The 20811-nt window shown below is 41.8% G+C and overlaps 1 protein-coding gene and 2 long non-coding RNA genes across 3 annotated transcripts in view; 1 reads left to right on the forward strand and 2 right to left on the reverse strand.

The window, feature by feature from the left end:
• The window catches only part of LOC109418850 (matrix metalloproteinase-2-like), a 513298-nt gene that overhangs the window by 138204 nt on the left and 354283 nt on the right, over positions 1 to 20811 (reverse strand). The gene's annotated exons all lie outside the window — the stretch shown is intronic.
• LOC134292195 (uncharacterized) overlaps positions 1 to 20811 on the forward strand; it is a 163813-nt gene that overhangs the window by 76308 nt on the left and 66694 nt on the right. The window lies entirely within an intron of this gene.
• Positions 15862 to 16882, reverse strand: LOC109419581 (uncharacterized). The gene is made up of 4 exons (XR_009999002.1): positions 16433 to 16882; positions 16289 to 16373; positions 16163 to 16231; positions 15862 to 16083 (listed from the first exon to the last, which is right to left on the reverse strand). It is a non-coding gene; the product is annotated as an uncharacterized LOC109419581 (long non-coding RNA).

Genomic DNA, 20811 nt, shown 5'->3' on the forward strand with positions numbered 1-20811 from the left:
AAATAGAAATTATAACACTGAATTCCATTTTTATAAATACAGGTAGACTTGACTTATGATTAGATGTTCTACTACTAAGTTCGCTACTTTAATATTTCAAGAATAAGTTTTCGCACAAAGTTGCGTGTATCGAATGTTGAACCTCTGAAGAAAAAAAATTGGCCGATAATCTTCTTTCATATATCAAAGCATTTCAATTCTTAAACAATAACTACTCATCGAATAATTACAAATCGTGGTTATACAATTCCCAGCGGCATTAGTTAGATTCCGAATGCACCACAAAAACACACAAAACAATACTCATAATGTGAAAAAAGAGTTCCACTATCAGTGTTGGTAAAAACTCAAAATCTCAAATCTCATGCTTGAGTTGTTTCACGCGCGATTCTTGACTCGCCAAACTCACCGCCGAAAAAATCATGCATGAGTTGACTCGCGATTTCACTCATTGCGTTATTTCTTGGTGTCCTTCTTATTTACATCGAAGTTTTTAGGATTATATGATAGAGCAAAAGCAACCCTATCGTACAACAACATTGGATGTTGTTCAAATTGATTTGGATTCGTTTTACAAGCGAACGAGATTTCGGCGCTTGACTCGTGAGAGCGAGATTTTGCGTGAAAATCTCGCGCGCGAGAAAATGATTCAAAATCGCGCGCGAGTTTGCTCACGCAGAAGCAGTTCATGAGTGTGCTTTGAGTGTGATTTTACCAATACTGTCCACTATGTGTATGTACGTAGGTACCAGTTAGTTCTTATCATGCATTCCTAGCCTGTCATTTCGACTGGTCTTTATCATACCGTTATCGCCATATCGCCGGCACTTGTCCGAACTGACATATACTTAAATCGGTTCGGAAATCACTCCCTTGCACTTACATCTCCACCTAACGCAGAGAGATGAAATCGCTTTCCCAGCCAAACCCCTCCCATCCAAGAAAAACCATTTGCATACAGTAGGTAGCAGTGAGTGAGCTATGATTTCATCTTCGCGGCGTGGTAATTTATGGATTCCGATCCAATTAGGGGCACACACGGTTTGCAATCCAACGCACAAATATTCCGGACGCTTGTGTTGTCAAATTGTTCGGAATGCTTTTCTGAAAATATTTCCTTTAGCATAAACAATGCCCCTCTGTTGGCTCATTAGCGAAACGAAAAAAATGAATCGGGGCACGCGTTTTGGTTGGGCGGAGAACGTCTCTTCGCCTTAGTCGAAATGAAAACCGAGAGCAAACCATTTCCGGTGCATTCTTTCATCTCATCTCGGTGGGCAACTCGTCTCGTTATGAATGAATGAACGGAGGGACTGGGAAGCAACACAAAAGTCAACAGTGTGCATTTGATTTAAACAAAATATACGGCTCCTACAATCATATAACATGATTGTTTTATGTAGCATATGGTATGGGGGTTTGCAGACCGGGTATTGCGGAGCATCCTTTCTTGTTGAATTTATGTACATTGTTCATATCATAATTTACAGTTTCGTTATTTTTGGAACTCCCAACCCAATTTTTTTTGTTTTGTAAATGGCACGTAAGGAGGTTGAAGAAAAAAAATCAATAGACAAACGCTCTCCACAAGCATAGCATCCACCCATTTTTTTCGACATTCGAGTAATTTTTGAAGAGATGGCAATGTGAAAAAACTATTTGAGAATGAATTCTAGGGGATTTATCATAGGCTTTATAGAAATAGTATTAAAACTTTCAATATATGCTTCTAGGAGATAAATCCAAAATAAATCTAAAATTTTAAATATCTCAAAAACCATTTTTTTTATTTTATTGGTAGAAATAACACGCGTTTAATTGGTAGTTCGTATAACCATACCATACCAAGACTGGCAAAAATTTCAGGCACCCGACGTATTGTTCTGTTTTCAATCCTGGTTCTATCGATCAGTAGTTTTTGTGCGTAGGCATTCGCAATTATTCATGAAATCTTTCACCAGCATCAGTATAGCAGACTTCCCTTTATCTGTTAACGGGGTAAAATTTCAAAAATAAACTGAAATGCGCCCAGGAGAGCCCTTTTCACATGTTAGTGTAGAAATAACTTCCTAAAATCTACCATTTTCGAGATACACATTTGAAGTTAAAATTTGAAATTATCTAAGCAAAACTGTTTTCCATCAATTTGGAAAGATACTTGAGATTCTCCATTCTCAACTCTAAGTTTTTCAAATCGTACTTAAAATTTCCCACATTTCATACTTTTACACCAATATAATCGGTTAAGCAACTTCAAATCTATAACAGAACAAATGAATAAACTTAGAGTTGCTTGAATAATATTTGAAACATGTTTTTTACATTTATGATTTATTTTTTCTATACTTAATGAAAAACCCATAAATAGTCTTCGAATGAGTGTAATCAGTTCCTCAGTGTCAGTTATCCACTGGATTATTCTCGACGAATTCTAAATTAGATACCGGTAACACAAACTGTGTGACGAATTAGCAATAGGTTAAAATTCACAAAAGCAAAGACATTAAAAAATAAGCAACACAGACTTAGTTGGTTAAAGCGCTGGTCTAGCACTCCGTATTCGAATCTCACTAGAACGCGATTTTTTTTCACAAATTCATCTCTAAATTTGTCAATTAGCAACGTTCTGTGCCTTCTAATTAATTACAAGTTTTCCGTATTGCTTCGTTATTAAATTAAAAAAAAAAATCAAAAACCAAAATGAGGAAATGCTTCCAATTTCGCTTTGGTGAAGAACCGTGCAATCCATGTTTTAAGTAAAGCGAAATTCTAATAGGGAAGTGGAACCATCTCGGCAGGGGTCCTATTTTGGGCACTTTTATGCTATGCTATAACACAGTCAATTCTGAACCAATTGACACAATTTTTGGAACGCGATGAGATACGTATAGTATCTAGCCGTGTACAAAATTTCAAGTCAATTGGTTTGGAATTGACTGAGTTAGCGAAAAGTGCCCAAAACACCGGCTGCTGCTTAAGTGGTTCGCTACCTTATCTGACAGTTTGCCAGATGCAAACCTACAATAACGATCACGATAACGATCACGATCAACGATCAATTGATCAATTCTGACTATGACTAACATATTAACGCGCACTGAAACGGCAAAAACTAGCAATAGCCAATATCTCATAGAAAAAAATATTTAAAAACATTCAAAGTCTTTAACAACAGAGAGATGTTCCTTCTTTTTATCATCTGCACAAAAAAACTGTTGAAAGATATCCATAGAATTTCCAGTTATTCAACAAAAACCTGAATTTTTATTGCTTCACCCATACACAGTGTTAGGCGTTTTTGATCAAGTTTATTGCTTATTTCTAATTTTTAATTGAGCGACAATATAGCTGCCTCTGACTATACATGTCAATAGTTGCTCCTCCATGATTGATCTAAACTGGTACCAATTGGGTTGTTTAGGGATATCCAGATTATTGCATAATCGGAATCTCCGTCAAAAATTTAGTCGAAATCCAAAATTTCATCATTTTTGGTGCCCGGGAACTATTTTTAAAATACATTTGAAGTTTGTATGGGGAAAATGTTTTGTTCGGGGCGAACTGTCATTTTATCGATTGAACTGTCATTCTATCCACGGAAATTAAAACTGTTTTGTTTATTTAACCATCAAGACAAAAGAACTGGAACGCAATAAAATCACCTTTTGCTCAGAAAAATTTGCTCTCCCGATTAGGCTAAAAAAATGGCAATATTTAATTCGTTAAACAACCCAGTTGCACTGAGATCCAACTGAATAAGAGACTGGCAAACTCCACTTATTCTCGAAGTGCATTTTTAGCAGCTCATACATTATTGATCAATAACGGCGCCGGCCAAGTCCTTATAGTCAGCTGGAAAGGAATGTTAGAGTGTACTGGTTGTTGCTACTAGATACCGAGAGCACTCTGCGTCCCCACAACCCGCACCGCTGGGTCGGTGATGCGATCCATGGATAGGGGATATTTATCGTGTTCGTAAGGTGATAGATTGTGTGGAGATTACTATGAAGGTCAAGCGACACAGTTCGCTTTGGTTGCATAACTTTTACGCGTTAGGGGTCTACCCGACTAGAAAAATCTATCAAATTTATAACACATTGTGTTATGATGTAATAAAAATTTTCTACAAATTATTATGTTATAAACTAGGTGCAGAATGATGTTAAAATAACTAAAATTGTAACAAAAAGTACACCGGTCTAATCAATATAATAACCTATTTTGTTATGATCGGATCAATATTATAACAAAATATAATAAAAGTTTAAGCCTTAAGAAATCTAGTTCCTATCATATTTTCTTCGAATTTCGACTGTTGATGATTATGTTTGGGAGGTATGGCGTTCAGTCTTTCGAGGAATAACTCTAAAACGGATTCTTAAGCTTTCATCCGACGTTTCGGTCGCTATATTGCGCCTTCTTCTGGGAATTAACTATGCTCCGTTTTTTCATCCGAATGAGCCCACAGCATAGGCCACATTTGTCCCAGACGTAACGTATCGTCTGCCGCCAAGGCGGTGTTCCTTTGGATGAAATATCCGAAAAATATCCGAAAAAACTATCCGGGTCGCAGAACAACGATGCAGTTGCCCGATTTGGCGCCACTTTTACTCTGACCAGATAGGTAGAAATAGTTTTACATTTATTGCTTGTCTCACTACTCGGTGATACAGCCAAGAGGTAAAGTACGTGCCTCTCAATCAGCGGACCAGAGTTCTAATCCAGTTCATTATTTTACTTACTTACCTTACCGATCAGGCTAAGGCCGGGGTGGCCTCTGCTGTACATAGTAGCCGTCTCCATTCCACTCGGTCCATGGCTGTTCTTCTCCAGTTTTGCACTCTGCGTAGGGTCCGCAGATCGTCCTCCACTTGGTCGACCCACCTAGCTCGCTGCGCTCCTCGTTTTCTTGTACCGGTTGGATGACTCTCGAGAACCATTTTTATTCTTCAATCACTTAACCTAATTTACAACTCTATTGTCAACTAGGACACTGCGTGAGCGATTCCAATTGGAAGCTGTTGTACATACACTTTGTATAGCGCCTAAATGTATTCTATTTCTAATTGTACTACATCGAACTGGTGGCCGTTGCGCTGCTTTTACTTTCTACCCTATCATGGTAGAATGATGAGCTCGAGGATGTTGATGTATGACTGTTGGTTGTTCCTGTTCGTCGATGTCCAAGTGTATCCGGGTTCATTTGAGCCATGGGCTCAGAAGAGGGTCAGTGGCAGCTGCTCTCAGGGGGAAAGAGCAACTGACGAAAGTGCCGGGGCTGGGATCGAACCCATGACCATCTGCTTATGAAGCAAACGTATAGCCTACGCCACGGGCCCCGGCTAGAACCCTTTTAGTCGGGTTGCTATCCGACATCCTGATGACGTGACCCGCCCACCGTAGCCTCCCGATTTTCGCGGTATGGACGATGGTTGATTCTCTCAGCAGCTGATGCAGCTCGTGGTTCATTCGCCTTCTCCAAGTCCCGTCTTCCATCTGCACTCCGCCGTAGATGGTACGCAACATCTTCCGTTCGAAAACTCCAAGGGCACGTTCGTCATCTGCACGTAGGGTCCATGTTTCGTGCCCATAGAGGACGACCGGTCTAATCAGCGTTTTGTAGATAGTTAACTTCGTGTTACGGCGAACTTTATTCGATCGTAGAATTCTGCGAAGTCCAAAGTAAGCACGATTTCCTGCCACAATGGGCCTCTGAATTTCTCTGCTGATGTCGTTGTTGGCGGTCACCAGTGAGCCCAAGTACACGAATTCTTCAACCGCCTCGATTTCATCACCGTCGATATAAATTCGGGGTGGCGGGTGCGGAGATTCCTCCCTGGAGCCTTTCGCCATCATGTACTTTGTCTTCGAAACATTATTGACTAATCCGATTCGCCTGGCTTCACTCTTTAGTCGGATGTACGTCTCCGCCATCGTCTCAAATTTACGAGCAATAATATCAATATCATCAGCGAAACCAAGCCAGGCTTGGCATTAGTCATGAGGTTCACAAGCATGCTAGGGTTTTGCCCATGTGATGCGTCGCCAACGAATGCGATGGTAGCAACCATGCTTCACCTACCCAAAGCACATCGACACGACCCAGATGCCATAGGTAACCATAACGACTTTTTTCGTTATTCAACCATCACCCGTCTTGACCATCGCTCGTTTGACCGTCAATGAAGGATACTGTCCTTCTTGAAATTCTAGGTTTCATTTGATGCCGTCTGTAGAGTTGGTATGATTTATAATTAATATTATTTTTATATAAACGTTTAAATATTGCAGATTGATACTTGCTTTGGAAACTACTAGAACCGAATCACAGGTTCGGGAACGCCAAGAAAGGAATATAAACCAGAGTTGCCGTGAATTGTTGATGTTAACTCAAGCTTTTGATCTAGTGGTGGAGCTTAGAGAAATTGCGCCAACAAGCGCCACGTCTTTTAGGATGTAACACCATTTGTACTGTGCACAACCAGCGTGTTTTCACAAAGGCCGGGCACTCGGCGTACGGTGTGATTGTTTTATTTCAACTTCGTGTGTGTCTTTCAGTAAATCAAACCTAAAATAAACGTGTACTGTTGGAACTTGTGAGATCTTATAAATTCAATAAAAATGTGGAGACAAGCAACATATTCAATCAATGTAGGGTTTCTAATGATTCTAATCCCCCCCCCCCTCGAAGCGTAATGTAACTTAGGCCCCCGGCGGATCATCTGGGGCTACAATCTCCCGATCTTCAAGACGCCTTTTTATGCGAAAAAATGTCCAAAAGTTGGGATGCGTCATAGAATCCTATGTTCCTTTTTTCCTAGGACTTTTTGACGCATCTGCTTGTTTGGACGTTATTTCACGAAAAAAAATCGCCATAAGACCTGGAACGTTATGGCCTCGATAGTTATGATACTGCGTCATTAGCCATTCATGCAAATTAGCCGGACTCATCACTACAAAATGTGTAGCTTTGGGAAAGCCTTCTTTTTACTTATATATTTCTTTATCGAGTTTAGAATGCATTTCCAAATTCTAGGTACCTAATCCAAAAAGCACCACATACTACTGCAGCACTGTCGCGACCGTCATGACCATCGATTCAATAGACCGAGAACTCCGAACGTCACTCAAAACATAATCGTGATTGTTGAAGTCCCCGAGGTAACAACGCAACCGACAAACAATTTGTTTTTTCATCTTGACTACGCTGTACGGCGATTTCATGAGCCTATTGCGATTGTGTGGCAGTGAAAACGAATACATGCTCAGGTCAATTTGAAAGTGAGTATTAACGGTGACCAATGCCAAGCCTGAACCAAGCAGCTGAACGGACTTCGAGAAAATCGTTCCACTCGTGTTTATCTCCGCTCTCCTAATTACACCCTCTAAAGTAATGTTGACCAGCAAGCACGAAAGACCATCAACTTGCCGTAACCCTCTGAGAGATTCGAAGGGACTCGAGAGTGTCACTGATACTCGAACTACGCACATCACTCGATCCATCGTCGCATTGATCAATCGTATCAGTTTATCCGGGAATCCGTATTCGTGCATAATCTGCCAATCTACAATCGAACGATTGTATCATACGCCGATTTGAAATCGATGAACAAGTGATATGTGGGCACGTTGTATTCGCGACATTTCTGCAACACCTGGCGGATGGCGAACATCTGCTCCGTTGTAGCGCGTTCACCCATGAATCCAGCCTGATATTGCCCCACGAACTCTCTTGCAAACGGTGATAGACGGCGGCATAAAATTTGAGAGAGTATCTTGTAGGCAGCGCTCAGTAGTGTGATCGCGCGGTAGTTCCCACAATCCAACTTGCACCCTTTTTGTAGATGGGACACACGATACCTTCCATCCATTCCTCCGGTAATACTTTCTCCTCCCAAATCTTGGTAATGACCCAGTGTAGTGCTCTCACCAGTGCTTCTCCACCGTATTTTAGAAGCTCGCTTGGTAGTTGATCTGCTCCAGCGGCTTTGTTGTTTTTCAACCGGCCAACCTCCTCCTCAATCTCTTGGAGGTCAGGGACCGGAAGTCTTTCGTCCTTTGCACATGCTCCTAGATCTGTTACCACGCCACCTTCGGTACTTGCAACGTCGCCATCGAGGTGCTCATCGTAATGTTGCCACCACCTCTCGACCACCTCACGCTCGCTCGTGAGAATATTCCCATGATTATCTCGGCACATGTCGGCTTGTGGCACGAAGCCTCTGCGCGAGCGGTTCAGCTTCTCGTAGAACTTTGCATCATTTTTTTTACTTTCATATGTTTTATCTTTCGCTTCGGCTCTAGCGATTGCTAGCTCGACTTTATTTGTGATAGAAGACGTAAATTTGTGTCAAACGGTCCGCTCCTTTTATGTGCATCCAAGTGAACTTAACTTTACATGATTTTTTCTAAGAGTGTGTAGAGAAGAGCTAGAGAGAGCGAGAAAGTAGATAGAATGATACAAACTAGGAGGAAAGGTACGGGCCAGAGATTGAACCCGGGACCTTCTGCATACGAATCAGAGTTTGAGCATCATACTATGAGGGTTTTTGGGGGAACGGTTATGCGGTAAATCGTATCCTACTCTATTCTACACAAAACAGTACATCGGGAATTAGCACCAGGGTGTTCACAATCTTTAGAAATCTATGACTTTTTATTTTTTATGCTTTCCAAGTTACAAATTATTAGTATTAGCATTAGCATTAAATCAAAACTGGACGCATTTTCTCATTTTTCTGTTTTTTTTTTTTAATTTTTTATTGAGTAACGAAGAAATATTTTCAAAATCGATTTTCATACACAGTTGGAGGAAGGATCGAGCTATCTCCTGGATTTTTTTTTTCATGTGTAAAACTTTTATCAATTTTTTAAACACCATATTTTTTCGAAATTTCATTCGAAAATGGTTCACTTAAAAAAACATTTTCCATCTGAAAAAAATCAGGAGATACCTTGATCCTTCCTCATACTGAGTATGAAAACAGATTTTGAAAATATCGCTTCGTTAATTAATAAAAAAAAATCAAAAAACAAAAAGTGAGGAAATGCTTCCAGTTTCACCTTAAGCGAGTCGCACAAATTCGTAGGTGGTACAGTCCTAGACCGCTGTTGCCCTCTTCCCGTAGGAACCGAATCACAAAGATTTGGGATTAATTTCTGACTCTTAGACTAGACTGACGCAATCATCTAATGGTCGAGAACTGTTCTGGCCACGTCCTTGCAACTGCTGAGGGAAGCAAAATGATGGTCAGTTGGACACCTAAGAAAGATGTAGACAACTCTACGAGCTCTCAGGCCTATGTGTCACGGGACTTCGGGTGTTGTTAGTGGAAGGTTAAACTGCAAAGGATACGTTTGGTAAACGTTCAGGCGCACAAAATATTATTTGGTTATGTTAAGACAGCTGCCTGCATAATTCATCTAGTTTGTTTCTCCATCTTGATCGCTGCAGATCTGGGTGGCCGAAAATCTGGAATGGAAAACTGTATTTACCATCTTTTGTAGATCTTGCAACGGTTATACACCATACAATAATTCCTGCATCATATGATAAACCTACCTGCATTCTCCCAAATTATATGTTCATTATCAGCAAACACACTAAACACACCAACAAACACACCGAAAAAAAATAAATTAAATGTTGATCCTGGTATGTTCTTACAAAAGCCTGGCTGCATTTGCTCCATCATCTGCAAACCCTAACAACCCCTGTCACAAGACATACGATCTAGCCATTATCGCATCGTTCTATGTCTAACAATCCAGCACAGTAGCAGCGACAGCGACCGAGTAGCCTCAGTCATTGCAAAGCTGGAGCAGACAGATGTGAGTGATGATCATCACTGCGCGCGCGTTCGTATTTGAGCGAAAGTCTACGCGCGTTCTGTTCTGATGATTCCATGGTTCAATTAAGACTGACCTTTCCTATCCGATCCCGCTCGCGCGCCTCTGTGACCGTAACCGTCATTGCGTCTACCGGGTCGGGTGGAAACCGCCCGAGTTCTCTGCAACTCTGCAACTGATTCACGGGACTTTTCCCATCCATCTGACGGACCACCGATCGTCCACCGAACCAGTCTAACTAAACACCGCAGTCAGCCAGCCAACGGCCAGGCCCGCAACCGAAGTGCCACAGAAAGATCATCAGCCCCTGTGTGCTTGAATTATTTATAGCCCTGTTCGAAATTATGAACGCACTCTGCCACGCATATGGTTCAAAACGGCGACGGCGACGACCAACTGCATCTCGTCACGCAGTTTTTTTTTTTTTTTTTTTTTTCATTCAGAATCGAGAGCAAAGCTACCTAGTCGTCAGGAAGAAACTTTATGGAGCGTTTGTTTGAGGAACCATGAAAATGCTCATTTCATCAAATTGTAGAGAATGAACTTTGAATGATTCCAATAACTTCAACTAAAAGTAGTTCAGAGGCTACGTCAAGATGTTAATATGAAGATGAAGAACTTTATCATTAACTTTGTTTAATTTGATATGTTTTATAAGTGTTAAGCGAGTTTCAAAACATGAGTCAAATATTAAATGTACCGTATTGTTCTCTTCTGACAAAGTTCGCGGACTTACGCGGTTTCTCCCACAAGCAATCCATTTCAGCAGTTCTGCAGAAGCAACATGACGCGATCTGAACCGATGATGATGCCGATGGGAGATTCTCAAGATACCGAATGAGATCGACACATGTGTAAGGGGGAAGTTCTCATCGACATGACTCAGTTCCAACCTATTCACACCGTGATCAATGGCCAGACGGATGGGATGGATCGACGGACGTGAGGGCCGGGAAAATTTCACGACCATGGTTCAGTCGCATTTCGCAAGCTAGCCGACTGACTGTCCTTAGTTGACGCCATAATTGACCGCTGCGCGGTAGTGGTTCCGAGCCGATGATCGACGAAGTTCGATCGTGCTAATTTTTCCTATGGCGTGCGATTATCGGTGAGACGTGATTTTATGAGCGTTTGCGCGTCGGATTAGAACGTTGTTGACTGTATCAAGGTATAAGAAAGGCATTCGTCCGGGCAGAACAATGTTTCACGCGAAAGGGTTCCCATCCTGGGAGGTTTGATTCAGTTAGCTATGTATTGCTCGTAAATTGAAAACCGGAATTTTTGACACGCGAAAATCCATTTTTCTCCTAAACCGTGCTTCGGACGTACGTCGGGCATAGTGCACTTTATACAGGACCAGATCCGCTGTCCAGCGCACTATGTCCGACGTTAGGTTTCCCGTATGGATTTGGAAAAAGACGATTGTCGCGTGTGGTGAAACTATGGGTTTCAACCGCGACGACAATATGCCATAGGATTCATAATTCACTCCCTATATTGACCTGTAGGGCTCGCAATGCTAACGAGCGAGGGAGGTGCGATAAACTACTACGTTGATGGTGGGATCGGCAGACTCGGACAGTCTAATTTATGAGGATTTGCAACAGCACCTCTTTGATCCGATGGGGAAAATTGCATCTTCAAACCTACATGTACGTACATATGTTACACCTTCTTCGATTCAAAGTATACACACTTTAGATTACGACATAGTGTAGTGGCACCGCTTCATTATCTGCCGTCCCATGTAAGTGTCTGTCTCAATACACCTCCTCCATACGGAAGATGATTGAGTATGAGATTTATGTTCACAAACGGAAGAGGCATGAGAGCCCGTCACCTTGTGCCTTGCGGCTATTCATAGCCAGATCCGGATGAACTGAGTAGTTCAGCCGAAACCCTTACGCAATTTTGCACACCATGATTTTCCATGGCGCTGTGCGATAATGGACTGGCCCAAATGTACAAATTTCGAAAAGTTTCACGGGTCACTCCTGTACCCTGGACTAAAAAAACAATCTGTGAAAGATTCCGCTTCAACTATCTAATTTAGTTTTACACTGGCAGTACCACATACTGGCACAGTTTTACATATCTTGGGATGTTCTAGGTGTTCCATCCATACTATTCTGAAATTCAGTCCTTCAAATCAAAAGGAGTAACTTCATTCGTATTAGCAACAAATTGTACCATTGTACAATCTGCTATCATACGAGAACCTCTTGGAAACTCGAAAGCCACTCATATTCTAGGTCATCCAAACTATCTTTGAGTTTAGAACTTCAGATCTATACATGGTTAAGGTTGTGTATTTAGCCTCTACCCAGCAACTCCTATCCCTACCGCGGCGTGGTACCAGCCGGGCTGTGAGCAACCTCGGCCTCGGGTAATCGGTGGGAACTTTGGTTGTTCTACAAACCTGGCGTCTGTTCTCCAGGAGGAACGGCTCACAACAATGTCTGATCCCGCGACCGACCAACGTCCGAGTGCCAGGAAAGGACTCTAAGCTCAACTGTGCACTATGGTCCTGCGAAAAATAGGGGATTGGTGTCAGGCCCTACGAGCCAGCCGTAAAAAAAACATTGTAACGGAAAATCAGCAACAGAATAATACGAAATGATACCAACGGCAACGATTCCAGCTAACAAAAAGAACTTGCGATTGGAAACTCGGTACGTGGAACTGCTGATCTCTCAATTTCATTGGGAGCACCCGCATACTCACCGATCTTATGAAGGACCGTGGGTTCGATATCGTAGCGATGCAGGAGGTGTGTTGGACAGGATCCAAGATGCGAAAGTTTAGAGGTAATCATACCATCTGCCAGAGCTGCGGCAACACACGCCAGCTGGGAACAGCTTTCATAGTAGGTAATGGGCGACATGCAGAGGCACGTGATCAGTTGGCGGCCGATCGACGAAAGAATATACAGGTTGAGGATCAAGTGCCGATTCTTCAACTTCAGCATAATCAACGTGTACAGCACACACTTCGGAAGCACTGATGATGACAAGAAAGCATTCTACACGCAGCTAGAACGCGAGTACATCCACTGCCCAAGCTACCACGTTAAAATCATCATAAGAGACCTAGACTTGAGCACTTGAGTCCACTTGAGCACCAGAAGCAGGAATTCAAACCGACACGATAGGAAGATTCAACGCCAGCCAGCTGACGAATGAAAACGACCTACGACTCATCGATTTCGCCGCCTCCAAAAATATCTACGTATGGTCAATAGCCCTTTTTACCAACACAGCCTCCCTTATCGTTACACCTGGAGATCACCACAGCAGACGGAATCGCAAATCGACGACGTTCTGATTGACGGACGGCACTTCTCCGACATTATCGACGTCGGGATGGGACCTACATATCGTGGCACCAACATCGACTCCGACCACAACCTGGTGATGGTCAAACTACGCCCAAAACTTTACGCCATCAACAATGCTCGGTACAGCCTAGAGCGACTAAAACAGCCGGATGTCGCCTCCGCATACGCGCAGAATCTCGCGGCAGCGTTACCAGACGAGGGTGAGTTCGATATGGCCCCTCCAGAGGGCTGCTGGAGTATAGTAAAAGCAGCCATCAATGACGCAGCCGAGAGCACCATCGGATACGTGGAACGGAATGTACGGAACGAATAGTTCGACGAAGAGTGCAGAACGGTTTTGGAGGAGAAGAACGCAGCGCGGGCGGTAATGCTGCAGCAAGGGAGCCGACAGAACGTGGAACGTTATAAACAGAAGCGGAAACATGGACTATGCTCGAGGAGGACCTGCAAGCACTCGAAGTTTGAAACATGCTCGCTCTTGGATAGGGATTTTATCACAGGGTCGTTGAAGCAGCATAGTCCTTTTCACATTTCAACCCTCGGAAGGAACTCGTTTACAGAGAGAACACTGAGGACAAGTAACACGTGCCCAGCGGGGATGCACGTGTAAAGACGGATACACACCAAAGCCTTACAATAGGGATGCTCAAAAACCTCAAAAAATCTAATTTTCGATCACCAGTGGAGGACGAGGCATGGATGTTCCCTTTTGGAACACGGAAAACGAACAAAGAGGAAAGTGGTGTAAACTTATTAATCAATGGCTGCGGTTTTATAAAAGAATCGCTACCACAAATATCAACTTAACAAACTATTTATTAGTCCTGGCTCCTATTTCTCACACTGACGTCACATAGGGTACTTGCGCTTGTTTTCGGTGGGATCCGGATCCATGGCGGTAGCGGTGTATCGGTGTAGGCCTGGAGAGTAGGTTGATGATGCCCAAGTAACAAATTCTATGCTTTCTGCTCTTAGACATTATTTATGGAGGTTTTATCATTGATTTTGTAAACCCTTTTAGGTTTAATAAAGCATTATATATTGTAAAGCAGTCTTAACGACGCATGCAACTTTAAAACACTTTGTAGATACCTATAAGTCTATTCAATAAAACTTATTTGCTTTTCTTTTTGTCGAGCAAAAATTTTATTCTAAGCGGACTGTTAAGAACGTATTAAAACTCAATCATAAAACTTCTTTCAAAGCCGCATGCATGGCATATCGCATCGGTCTTAAAACTTACTAGGTTGCATAAAGTCACAATAAAGTAATCTTAAACCTTTTCGGGATTATGAGCGGAAGCATTAAAGCAAGCTTAGGAGTGTTGCTGCAACGCGATCTTCTTGTGGAAAATGGATTTGATACGCAACACAAACGGAAACGTAATCAATCACTAATGATTTTCTTTTTCCACTATTTGAAGTGAACACCTATTACATTATTGTTATTTATTACACTATATACCTACCTAGCATTCGAGCAGATAAAACAGCAGCACAAAACGAAACACTTCTGAAAAACTAGAGAACGAATGAAATTTCTGTTTGTTTACATTATTTGACGGCTATCAGCCAGCCGGAGAGTTCTTAAGAACAATCAGTCTGAACCCGCCTTTCCATAGAACCTAATAGTGCTTGAGTAGCGCAAATCATATGCGTTAAGAATAAGTGGGCGCATGCTGCACTTTGCTCCGTAATCATAAAGAACAGCAACTCTAGAACAGGTTTCTTTTACACTAACTGATCCTAAACAATCTCATTTAAAACCAAAAGGGTTTAACTTGACGACATCCATATTTTTTAGCCACGATGTTCTGTTCCTGCTTGCGGCTTGTGCACGCCATGTTGTTGTTTGGGTTGAAATTTCAATGCATAGTTTTGTAAGCTTCAATCCCACTTTTTATTTTTAATATGACAAAACTGCAAACTGACGTGGCGCTTCGTCTCATTCAGTAGTAATTTATTGCATTATACGAGTAAACTTTTATGGCATGAGTTTCTCTGTTATAGAAATCGAGTTTTACGCCGTAGAAATTTGCAATTAAATATCATGGACATGGCTGACCGATATTATTTTTTTTTTCATCTATATTCATTTGAAATTTACTCCAATTCATTTGATGATTTTGAGCTCAGATTTAATTTAAGGTTTTAATCGTTCATTCAAGATGTTTTACGAACATTGATACGGCTTGTTGATTTTCTTGCAGCCTACACAATAGATCTTATCTTTGCTGTATAGCAGACTACAGGAATATGTCATAAAACCGAGTAGCATATAGAACGTTTTAAGGATGGTTTTAACAACCTCCTGTAGGGTGGGCCCTTTCGGGCTTTATAGAGTTTTAACACGGTTTTATTAGAGCTGTTAGGATTACTAAGTTTTGAAATGAGTTTTATCGGTTTGACTGTAACAACATCTTGTAGGCAATAAGAAAACTAAAAATGTTACTTGGGTGGCATCGGGCACTTCCGGGTGTTCGTAGGTAACCGAATGGCACGGTCGGCAAGAGTCGGTCGGCTTTCCAAGATGGCCGACGTTGTATGAAGATCTAGTTCTTCCCGGGTTGCCGAACAATGGAGATGGAACGTCGCAAATTGTTCGGAAGATGGCGGCTTGACGGTCGCTTCGCAGCTGTTGGGCAGTGGTGATGGCCAGAATATCGGATGGCTTACCACAGGCCAATTTGCGGTTTCCGGTCTTCGACCGGGCAATGGATGAAAGTGGCCGATATGACGGATGGGCCAACGGGTTTCTGTCCAACTTTGGCGTAACGGAAGGAAGGTGCGCTTGCACGAAGCAGGAGGGGGGGGGGTGTTGTCACCTCGGCCGTCCTGCGGTTTTCGGAACTTGTTCCGAAGAAAGAAAAGAAAGAAGAGAAAGGCCCGCTTGCGGACCTATTCACAGTGATTAGCACCCTAATGCGACGCCATCTTCTACCACTTGCACAATTACAATTCATTTTGCACAATTTACCTTTCTCTATCTAAGCTTTTTCATACACTTCACCAAACATTTTCGGTCGGGCACATTTTCAGCAAAGGACTATAAAAGATCTTTTCATATAATAAAGGCTTATACAATTTCACAATTAACACCAACCGTATTGTAAATTTTCCATCGATTATCGGACTTTTCCGTACTTTTGCCCGTACTACTAGTTTTTAAGGACAACTAGTTTTAACTTCTATAAAAAGCAACACATTAATTAATAAGTTTTAACACATAGGAATATAACAATTTTACTTTTTAACGATTGAACTACACACGACGCGCACTTCTAAATCTTCCACTGGTTGGAACAGAAAAGAAGCTTTCTTGGCAATGGCTGAGTATTTATAAGCTAAATTGTAAGGACGGAGTACAAATAACATTCCAAACAAACATGATATTTGCATACATAGGGAAAGCCTCACCTTTTAATGTAAACCCGTGCAATTACATTAGCACCATCTATGTATCAAATCATGATACATTGGGCAAGCGTTTGTCATGACACATTGATCAAACTGCTGCAAAGTAGTATCACTCTTCAGAGAAATGAGTGGAAAAAGAGCGTGAGTGCCTCACATGTCAAACGAATTGCATGATTGATCCCTCACTCTATGCTGTCATTTTGGACTTCTAGGGTGGGACAAATAATTGGGATTTGCGGTGGAGCCAGCAAATATGCCTTTTGGAACCGAACGGTTACAAGTTTTCGAGCGACGCGTACTAAGGACGATCTTCGACGGTGTATTGGAGAATGGTGTGTGGCGGCGAAGGATGAACCACGAGTTCGCTGCACTCTATGGCGAACTTAGCATCCTGAAGGTTGTCAAAACCGGAAGGATACGATGAGTACGATATGTTGCAAGAATGCCGAACTACAACCCTGCAAAGTTGGTGTTTGCTACCAATCCAGTTGTCACAATAAGGCGTGGAGCGCAGAGATGGGCGGACCAGATGGAGTGTGCTCTGGCGAGCGTAGGTCGTGACCGAGGTTTGAGATTGACAGCTACGAATCATGTATTATGGAGAAATATTGTTGATTCAGTTTTATCTTGAACTTGATGTAATACTAAATAAATGAATGAATCTATACTACAGTAGACGTTCGATAACTGCAACATGTTTACGTTTCACTTACCGAATGAAATTCGATAACTGCAACAACTGACAGACGTCAAAGAACTGTCAGTCGCTGCAGAATGCAGCCAATGTGCATTCGGAAATCATCGCAATGCAACAAAAGTGCATACGAAAAACATCGCATCACTGTTGACATTTCGTTTTGACAGATAGCGGTACGATAACTGCAAAATTGTTGCACTTAGCGGACTTGCAGTTAAAAAGCATTGCAGTTAAAGCGTTTGCACCGAGCGAACGTCTACTGTAGTTACATTTGTCATATTGGCTACACAGAGTAACGACCTGCTTGAGGACTATACATTCAAGGTTGTACAAACTATCCTGGAGTTTAGTCCTTGACATTTACAGCTGTCAATCACCAAGAACACAACTATGAACTGTGACCCCTTTGGAATTGCACGAACTATTCCTATTTCTTTGGGATGTTCCAGATCAACCACACTACTTGGAATAACAGAACCTCAGGCCTACGTTCGTAGGGTAACGTTTCATAACTAAGTATCCGCCTAGTGTTCTATTTATAATACAGAACTTGTTTAGAGAATATCTTGAGAATTACACAGTATTTCAACATACTATCTTAGAAGAAGTTGTTCAGAAGATCCATGCTTCTGGTATGGTGAACAATTAACTTCAGAATTGGTTCACTAGGCAAATGTTGCAGCAAAGATTAGATAATGTAACGGTTTGTGAGCCCAATTTAAAATGTAGATTTGTTTTCCTGATATCTCGACCGAGCATGGTTCAAAATTTGAAGTTGGTCTTTTTGGAGGTGTTGTTCATATGGATATGAATCTACTATTCAAATGATGTTTCTGAAAATATGTTTATCTGGCCAAACTTGGCCCGGTAATAGAATTATTAATAAGAAATGGCATTGGGGTGTAAAAATCTGTTACTAATATCTCGATGGCGTCTTCAACAAAACCGTTCAAGTGTATAAAAGTAATGTATTATGTATGTATGTATGTATGTACGTACAATCCATCTCCCACTGACCGGCAGTGCTGTTGTGGAAGAAAAATGACTGTGCCTATGTTTAACTTGTATTCATAGATGCAAACACTTTTAGTCCTGGAGATGGAAGATGATAGCTCTACTGCACGTCCAACGACCCATTTCAAGTATGACAGGGCTTCCACGTACATCTTGAGGTCGTTATCTGAAACAGTAAGCCCCGCATTGATGCATCCGGATATCAATTGGATATCTGAAATGCATTAACACTTCCTGAAGCAAAAATTGGCATTTTTGTTTCTGGCGTGTATTTGGTATGGTAAATATCCCATGTATAAATAAAATGAGGTTTTTTTAATTAGAAAGATCTCACCAAGTTCTTCATAGTCTGCCGTGATGTGGTTGTATTCTTATTTCTACATCGGTGCAGCGACGACCGAAATAGGATTGATTTCATTGCCGCGTTCACTTAAAACGACGTGGAGCGATCAACCGAGTCAGCGATTACTGGCATCACACCAAAACTCCGGAATGATACTACACTGAATAATTACACTTTCACACTGGCTGGGTGGCGTAATATCAGCCAAACCACCAGAGAAATCGTCACATAAAATTCGTTTTGAGAACGCGCAAAAAATGACCAATGGCGCTGATGTAACTAATATCAAGGCTATCTTGATTCGAATACAAGGCCTTCCGCAGAGATACATCTAGCCTGCGAAAATATTCAGCAATTTCCAAAACTCATGTGGAGATTCGTTCCAAGATTTCACCTGGAATTCCTTCCGATATTCTACTCAGGATTCTTCCTGAGATTTTTTTTCTATCTGTAATAACGAGATTTTTAGCCCTCATTTCGGGACCCACGCTTTTCGACCTTTTGGCATTCGACGTTTTGGCATTCGACGTTTTGTCTTTCGACGTTTTGTCCCTAAACCTGTTGGTCACGTGCTTTAACCATCACACCAGGTCCGCTCCTTCTTCCTGAGATCTCTTTAATTATTATTCTAAGAATTGCAAAGGGATTCCTCCCGGAATTCTTTCAAAGATTCTCCCAGGGTTCTTCATTGATTTCCCATGTGATTTTTTAATGTCACCTGGGTTTCCGTCAAGGGTTCTTCCAGGGACTCCACTAGGAATTCTTCCCAGCTTTATTTCATTGATTTTGCTTGAAATTGTTATAGGTTTTTCCGGATTTTTCTCGCATCGTTTTGAGATTTTTTTTATTTTTTTCCTCCCCTGTCGGGGAAGTTAAACCACTGCGTCCAATAAGTTGAACTATTGTGGCATGTCCCGTTTTGATATTCGCATCTAGATAGCTAATTACCATATGTCAAGTAATCAGCTTCCGCCACGACGCGTCGTCTCCCAGTCAGATGCAATGGAATTAATAAACCCCAAGACCTTCCCAGGTTCTGCAGACCAGATCTCACTGGGTTGCAAGCAACCACTATTTAGAAATCTTTGCCTGCGCGTGTATAAAGCACCACAACTACAAAGCAGATGTTCCAAGGTTTCACGTTCCGTATTACAGAAACGACTGATATCACTCTGAATTTGGTCAATACTTTTCAAGTGATACCTGCTCGGGCAGTGTCCAGTTACTAGGCCAGTGTATGTACAGCGTGGTTCAAAAAATTGTTTTTGCTCCACACCGCTTATTCGATTCGTAATCAGATTCTAAGCCTTCTCACAAAAAATTGAGCTGATTTGGTTGAAAACTGAGAGTGCACAAGCCCTTCAAAGTTTGTATGGGAATTACTATGGGAAAACGAGGTTTTTCATTCAATTGACCGTAGCATTTCCCCAAGTACCCTATAGTGTTAGGTGGCCCTTGATACTCCTAGGCTACTCTATCAGCTACAACTTTGTCGAAGACCACATTCAAATCGGACGATTCATAAATAATTTAGTTATTGATTTTTATCCAGAACTAGCAGTCCCGGCAAACGTCGTACTGTCTGCCTACTCAGTTTTTTGACATCCGGTTTCATGAGAAATGCCCCTCAAAATGGAATTTCTGATTTCCCCGTTTTTCTTGCCTTCCCGCCCCGGTCACTTTTCCTAATTATTTTTCGTACGAACACGTCGGAGTCATGGCGGAATGCTGCAGAGAAAGAATCATGTCGATCTGTTGACCCGTTCCCGAGCCTATTCGTGACATACAAACACCATTCCATTTTTATTTATATAGATGAAAATCTTTGATCATGATGGTTGCACTTTTCGATGGGCATCACTGCAATTTGCCTTGAAACATAGTAGCCATGATTTCTGTGTGCTATCTTTGGCGCCATGTGCAGCAATGTTGCCTGCTGGGAAGCTGAACGATCACTGTTAAAGTTTCACCAGTTGGATAAAAATCGATATCTAATAAATTAGCCGTCCGATTTGAATGTGGTCTTCGGCAAAGTTGTAGCTGATAGAGTAGCCTAGGAGTATCAAGGGTCAACTAACACTCTTGGCCATATGGGGAAATGTTACGGTCAATTGAATGAAAAACGTCGTTTTCCCATAGTAATTCCCATAAAAAT

This window comes from Aedes albopictus, chromosome 3, assembly GCF_035046485.1.
Source record: "Aedes albopictus strain Foshan chromosome 3, AalbF5, whole genome shotgun sequence".
NCBI classification, from domain to species: domain Eukaryota; kingdom Metazoa; phylum Arthropoda; class Insecta; order Diptera; family Culicidae; genus Aedes; species Aedes albopictus.